At 35.7% G+C, this 7,907-nt stretch overlaps 1 long non-coding RNA gene across 2 annotated transcripts; it reads right to left on the bottom strand.

The window, feature by feature from the left end:
• Positions 1–3,916: 3,916 nt before the first annotated feature.
• LOC105953734 (uncharacterized) lies at positions 3,917–5,787 on the bottom strand. Of its 2 annotated transcripts, none has more exons than XR_016032933.1 (3): positions 5,008–5,787; positions 4,810–4,899; positions 3,917–4,131 (listed from the first exon to the last, which is right to left on the bottom strand). It is a non-coding gene; the product is annotated as an uncharacterized LOC105953734 (long non-coding RNA). The 2 variants fall into 2 exon arrangements; XR_016032934.1 differs by having other exon boundaries at positions 4,810–4,896.
• Between the last annotated feature and the right edge of the window lie 2,120 nt (positions 5,788–7,907).

Here is a 7,907-nt window from a genome sequence, read left to right as displayed (position 1 = left end):
ATAGACTCTTCCTCGCATTTTATCTTATCAGAAAATCAAATATTGAACCATCAAGTAAGTTTTTCAAATAAATCTTCACAATACTTTAGGGCAAATTTGCCAAAATTCCGCTGCACTATGGTCTAATTGTCGAAAAAACCCCACATATGTGTAAGTGTGTAACGATTGACCAAATTTATTAACAGGTACATGTTAATGTTTATAATGTTCTTGTGTGAAATAAAATTTAAAAAATCATAAAAATAATGAAATCCCCGATATATGGTCAAATTCATAAAAACCCCTCAATTATCCATAATTACTAACACCCAAGTTTTGTTTATCTGACATGCAATCTCCCCATTCGTAGGATTATTTTACAAACTTCAACCTCATATATTTTTGATCTAACGATTTTTCGGTGACATTCCTACGTCTTCTCAGTGACTTCTTGACGGTTTTGAAATGATTTTTCCAGTGATATTAATAAATATCAATAGTATTGTATATTATAAAATTTAGGTAATTAAAAAATATAATTCCTGAACTTCATTGATTCCAATCCGAAACTTTTGATCTTGGAGTAAATTTTTTCATTCCAAATGTTAAATTTTTGACTGCCAATTTTAGTTATTTTTTGCCTAAAGTGTTCACCAAATGGATTAAAAATTATCAGAATTGGTTCCCCCAATTGTTCAAACTTCAAATGATGGAATGAACCAAAATGTTAAGACTTCCGAGACTTAAAACTTTCCTCTTCCTTTAGACCTTGGAAAATTCAGCTTTTTTGCACTATCGTTTATACAACAGTTACCGCCAAATGATTCAAATGCGAACAAAACTAACAATACTTCGGGACATTTCATAATTGACTAGCAAAGAACTGGGTTTCGATCCCTCAAAACCGGTCACCAATTTAATGTGACCATTTATTGGTTTTAAGAGGTCAACTTCAATACAAAATCTAATCACATAAAGTTTTTTTCCTCTCGGGCGTAAAATCATCTGATTGCATAAGGGTTGTCAAGAGAATAAACCACTAGAAAAATGGCATCACGGTTATAAATGTACGGGTGGATATCTTAGAATATTAACCCAAATAGGAACAATAGAAGCCTCATTCGCTAAAGCATAGAATAACCTTCTTACAAAGAAAATTGAATCAAAACATGGCGCTAATTCAATTTATGCAACTCAAACGGATTTTGAGGTTTCAAATTATGTATGAAACTTTCCATAACCTTATAATGATGAATGAGGCGCACAAATTTCTCAATCAAGCATTTAGGTTGCGAATTATGCTTCTCCATAAGTTTTCACCCTCATAACGATGGGAAAATGAAGAGGGTGAACGTGTTACTCGAGTGCTATTTGCTGCACTTCGTGGGAGCCAATCAAAAAGATTGGGCGAAGCTCCATGGCATGGCTCAATTTTATGATAACTTGCAGCCAAGTGAAACCTCACGAAGAAGTTTTTTGAATTTGCAACGGGACAACAACCTCTTACGTCGCACATTTAGGAAACGACAATCGACAAAAGGACCTGGAGCGTTGAAGAGGGCTAAGTAATGGGAGGAGCAAGACGACTTAGCCCGAGCATGCCTTAAGAAATCTAGGCCACACATGAAAAAATGGGCGGACGACAAACAACAATCAGGGGAATTCGCTGTTGGAACACAAGTTATGGTGAAAATCTTGCCCCAACAATTCAAGGCCTTGTGGAGCATGCATAAGGGCCTTGTGCGGAAATGTGAAGGGCCATTCCCGGTGATCTTCGGTAAGGTATCTTATCGCCTCCAAGTTCTTTGAAGATTCACCCGGTTTTCTATGTAAGCATGTTAAAGTCTTATCACAAAGACAAAGAAGACCAAAGTCGAGGCAATCACACCGAGCACCACTAGTCATGACGAAGTCATTAGACAAGGAGATAGAAGAAGTGCTCGGCAACCAAGAGAAATGGCGTAGGGGTGTTCCAACAAGCACCCGATTACTCATATAATGAAATGGATTACCAGAGTCCGAGGCAACATTGGAGACTAAGGAAGACTTGTGGTAATTTCATGATGGTCTCCACTTGTTTGAACCACGAGGACGTCGACGGATTAAGCGGGGAGGATGTTAAGGACCACCAAATTTGGCCCAACTCTTTGCTCGTTTCCCTTGGATTAGAGGAGTTTGATCCAATAAAAAGGTTGAAGACTTAGCCAGATAGAGTTTAGCCCATTTTTGGCCCAAGTGTAAATAGGCTTGTTAGAGAATCTTAGGCTATGTTTGATAAAATTAAGCACTTAACATTGAATGTTGAATAAATATATGAATGGTTAAGAGTAGTCCCACAATGTTGAATGGTGTACCAAAAATTTTATTTGAAAATTAGTTTCTAAATAATATGATTTTACAATATTATCACTACAACTAAAATTAATTTACTAGTTGAATTAAGGATGTCATTTTATGGTATCTACATAACTTTACATAATCATAAAAAGACAAATCTTTATTCATTGTAAAATAATTCGATCAAAATGAAGATATTACAATGTCAAAATAAAAAAAATATATATTATTATTATTTCGAATATATACATATATTTTTTCTATTTAAAAAGCTATTGCTGATCCAATTTGGTAAACAAATATTGAATATAGACGAAGGTTAATGCTAATTGAGAATGAACATCCGGTGGTGATTGGATTAGTTGGCTAGGTTTAGATGAGAAAGAAAAAAAAGTTGGTATGTTCTATATTATGGGAATACATTCGTCAAAAAGTAATTCAGTTTACTATTGAAACATTAAGTCATAAGTTTGAAACTGGATCGGTAAGTGCCAAAGTGTTCAGTTCAGATGTAATGTCAATAAAGCTAAACGAGATTTCTCTTATCGAACAAGAGATGGTAGCCTATTCAGAGGTCATGAAGCGATATCAAACAGGGCCTTAGAGGGTTCTAGAATACTTTCTAGAACCTTCCATTTGTAAATATTTAGTAGGAAATTCTTTAGAGTGTTCTAGAGAACAACTCCCAGTTCTTAGATAAAATTGATCTATATAATCCATTGAGGAGGCAGCTTAGTAGAAATAGGAGTAGGGACTTCATTATTGAACCATCCAAGCAACTTCAAGCATTCAAGCAATACAAGTACACCCGTACAAAGATCTCTTGTCTTCTTAAGTTATTTGTTCGTGTCCCATCACTCAGCTTCCCCGACAGCCAGCTGAGACGACGACTAGGGTGTCCACGATCTGGATCATCCCCTTGTAACGCTTGTCTTGTTGGGCTAGTTTGGCCATGGTGATATACTGCTCCCTACTTGAGGAGGAGTTATGAATGTTTAATTCTTCAACTTGATAGACACTTTTCTTATTTCTTGTAAAGCGAAGGTATGAGAACCGTAATATAATGGAAAATTATACTTAAATTCCATTCGCGTGTCTTATTTCCCTTGTTCTTAGAGACCCACTAGGCCAAAACAGGACACTAGCGACGAAATGTAGCGACGAAAACATGGTTTTCGCGACGAAAAATCAATGATTGCGACGAAACATGATCGTCGCAAAGGCGGCCATAAAATCGTCGCCAAAGCGGTCGTCGCTAAGCCTGCGACGAATCGTCGTATCGTCAAAATGTTTGGCGACGAATGCATATTTCGTCGCAATAATTCGTTTATCTGGGTTCCTTCGTTTTGTAGCAAATTGCGACCAAAAATATTGTCGTCGCAATATTTATCCATTAGTTTGCGACGTTTTTGATATTTCGTCGCAACAATTTATCCTTTAATTTGCGACGTTTTTAATTTTTCAAAAAACGTCGAAATTTTATTTTTTCAAATTTTTTTACGCTTAATAATAAAATATTAATTAACTTGTAATTAATTATCAATTATAATAACACAATTAACTATTAGATCAAATAACAAGTCACATTAAACTTATAATAATGTTAGGTCAAATACATCCAAATAAAGTTGAAAGTATACAAAAATTAATAAAAATATTGTAGCATTACATAAAGTACTTGATCCATCTTTTTTTTTTTCCATTTATTAAAAGCAGTTGGCGGTGGAGGAAACACGTGACTTGGAGTCTCGAATGCTCGAGCTATGAGTCCAAAATTTCTTCGAGTTATCCACTTGATATTCTTTCCAAGCGCGCCTGAAAAAGATGTTAAAGTATATAAGCATTACGTATAAATACGAACAAGCACAAGTTCAAAATATATATAAAAGAAAAAAAAACCAAAGAAGCATATAATGCTGAATTTGTGCACCGTGAATCACCTAATTAGTCATAATCACAAACTCTATATTTCACGGTACACATAAGAAGAAGAAGACATATTTGCTGAATTTATTCCATTCACAATCACAATAAAACCAATCTTTTAGTTTCACTTATTACCAGCACACTCCTCTCTTTTCATGGAGATATGATCTATTACATCGATCAATATCAGCAACTACTATCTAACATGAAGAAACTGCTAACAAAGCAAATGATGCATATTCAACAAAGCCTATTGCCTAAAATTTACCGTCTTATTCATAGAAAATGTATAATTTACAGAAAGAATTATAAAACCCACCCAAATTTTACCATCTTTCATTATGAAAAAGAAATCACAGAGTTAATCATTAAGCAAAAATGAATCGGGATCCTCATTATCCACGCATTATCCACGCATTACAGAGAAGTAAGATGCTTAAATTACCACTTATAATCACGTTCTCCTGGAAATTAGATCTTGAAGCAGAGCAAGTAAACAATACTTCCCATTCAAGAAAGCAACTTATAAAAAAGACAATCCATGTACAACCATAAATAGTGAGGTACCTTGGACAAGAGAATTCTTCTACTGACAGAGAGTATCAAGAAACAAAACAACGATAACTTGAACGGCATTGTATCTAGCAGACATCCCTGCTGAGTATATAACCAAAAGATGTTAAATTAGGATCCAAACTAATTTAACTGGGCCTACCAATACAAAACACCCTAATCAAACATATATAAGAAATACGAAACACTTACAAAGATTACTGAATCTTCATCATATAAACACCTGCGAGCAAAATGAGAAATGGACACATAAGTTAAGAAAAATAATCATCTAACATTAAGGGCACCAAATAAAACTCTACCAAATACCCATTCATTTAAAATGATTTTACCAAATAATCATCGCATATGATTCTCATTTTAGACAAGACAACCTAATACAAATTCTTTCAACTCCTGAAATATGAAAGCTAAATTAAAAATTAGTCAATTCTTACATTATCATACAAATTGTCGGATATATGGACAAAGAGTGCTACTGAAGTTAAGACATTAGAATTGCATAGCTGCTTGCTATTTAACTCATAAATAGGCAAATTTATACCTACAATTTTTGAGAGGGCTGGGCATCATAGATAGTGGGCGGCATCTAGCTGAACGCAACGGCGGCGACTGGAAAACGAAGACGATGGTCGGCGACTGCAGGGGCGTGGTCTTGTGCAACGACGGCGGCGGGAATGAAATTTGGTAACGACGACGGCTGGAGGGAACATGGGCAATGACGGCGGTGCCGACGGGAGTAAACTTGGGCAACGAAGATTGGCAGCGTCGACCTAATCGACGGCGACATTGACGGGAAATGGGAGGGAGTGTGGAGGGAGAGAGAGAAAATTATTAGGGCAACGACGGAAACGGAGAGGAGTAGGGGAATAAATTAAGTTGTGTCCACGGAGGATTTAAGATTTTCATTGCCAATTCATTAAGATATTTATTTTATAAATAAACCTTGCTACGAATCCCATGATTTCGTCGCATATAAGATAAAGTAAATTTTAGTTTAGGGTAGATGGCGACGTTTTAAATTTTAGTGGCAAATAAAATAATATATATGTTGCGACGATTCTACCAATTCGTCGCAACTAAGATGCTCTTCGATTGTAGGTTGCGACGATACTTGTAATTAGTCGCAAGTAAAATTGATTAAAAACTTCTTTTTGGTGGTATGTTGCGACGACTTTGACGTTTCGTCGCATATAAAATAAAATTAAAAATTTAATTGCATAAGTTGCGACGATTCACATGTTTTCGTCGCCACAAAATTATTTTTAGTAATAGCTTGCGACGATTTACACACTTTCGTGGCAAACAAGATAAAATAAAATAATGTTTAAATATTTTGTCACGAAAACATATAATTCGTCGCAATAGTGAATTATAAAAAAACCAAATTAGAATTGTTTGCTACGAATCTAGGATTTTCGTCGCAAACGTTTTCAAAATTGGTGGCCTGGTAGAGCTGGCGACGATATTTGTTCATTAACGTCGCAATGTTGCCACGAAACTATTTTCGTCGCGAAAAAAAAACGTCGCCAGTCTTAAGATTTGGCCTAGTGACCACTTGTGTTACAATATCTTCACTAGTTCAATGGGATAGTAATATTGTATAGATTCTCAGTGATATTTATAAATATCAATGTTATTATAAATTCCAAAATTTAGGTAATTAAAAGGTATAATTACAGAATTTCGTTGATTCCAATCCAAAAATTTTGATATTAGAGTAAATTTATTCATTGCAAATTTTAATTTTTTGGCTACCGATTTTACTTTTTTTTTGCTGAAAGTGATAACCAAATGAATAAAAAAAATTATCAGAATTGATGCCCCCAATTGTTTAACATATGAAATTAACCAAAATATTAAGACTTAGGAGACTTATTTCCTCTTCCTTTAGACATTGGGAAATTCGGTTTTTTTGCACTATCGTTAATACAACAAGTTTTCACCGAATGATCCAAATAAATGTGAACAAAACTAACAATACTTCGGGACATTTTCATAATTGACTGGCAAAGAATTAGGTTTCGATCCCTCAAAATTGGTCACCAATTTAATGTGACCTTCTATTGGTTTTAAGAGGTCAACTTCAATACAAAACATAATCACATAAAGTTTTTTCTTCTCGGGCGTAAAATGATTTGATTGCATAGGTATTGTCAAGAGAATAAACCACTAGAAAAATGGCATCACGGTTATAAATATATGGAGAATATCTCGGAATATTAACAAAAATCGGAACAATAGAAGCCTCATTCGCTAAATCATAGAGTAACTTTCTTGCAAAGAAAATTGAATCAAAACATGGCGTTAATTCAATTTATGCAACTCCAATGGACCTCGAGGTTTCAAATTAAGCATGAAACTTTCTATAAACTTATAATGATAAATGAGGCACGAAAATCTCAATCGAACTTTCGGGGTTGTGTTATGCTTCTCCACGAGTTTTCACCCCCAAATCGATGGGCAAACGAAAATGGTGAACTTGTTACTTGAGTGCTATTTGCGGTACTTCGTGGGAGCCAATCAAAAGGATTGGGCGAAGCTCCTTGACGTGACTGACTTTTCTTATAATTTGCAGCCAAGTTCAGCCCCGTTAAGGAGTCTTTTTTAACGTGCAACGGGACAACAACCTCCTACGCGTAAACTTTGGCAACGACGACAGAAAAAAAAGAGTCCTGGAGCTTTGAAGATGGATAAGTCATGGGAGGAGCAAGCCGACCTAACCCGAGCATGCCTTGAGAAAGCTGAGTTACACATGAAGAAATGGGCGAACGGCAAACGACAACCAGGAGAATTCGATGTTGGAGCACCAGTCATGGTGAAACTCTTGCCCTAACAATTTTAAGGTTTTGCATAGCATGCATAAGGGCCTTGTGCAGAGATACTAAGGGCCATGCCCGATGATCGCCAAAGTCGGTAAGGTATTTTATTGCTTAGAACTTCCAAGTTCTTCGAAGATTCACCCGATCTTCTATGTGAGCATGTTAAGGCCTTATCACGTAGATATGTAAAACCAAAGCCAGGGGCAATCACATCGAGCACCACCAGCCAATGCGAAGCCATATGATAAAGAGATAGAATAAGTTCTCGGC

The sequence above is a fragment of the Erythranthe guttata genome, chromosome 8 (assembly GCF_056151865.1).
Source record: "Erythranthe guttata isolate IM_541 chromosome 8, IM_541, whole genome shotgun sequence".
Taxonomy (NCBI): domain Eukaryota; kingdom Viridiplantae; phylum Streptophyta; class Magnoliopsida; order Lamiales; family Phrymaceae; genus Erythranthe; species Erythranthe guttata.
The sequence above is the reverse complement of the archived record's forward strand: the minus strand, read 5'-3'. Positions and strand labels throughout refer to the sequence as shown.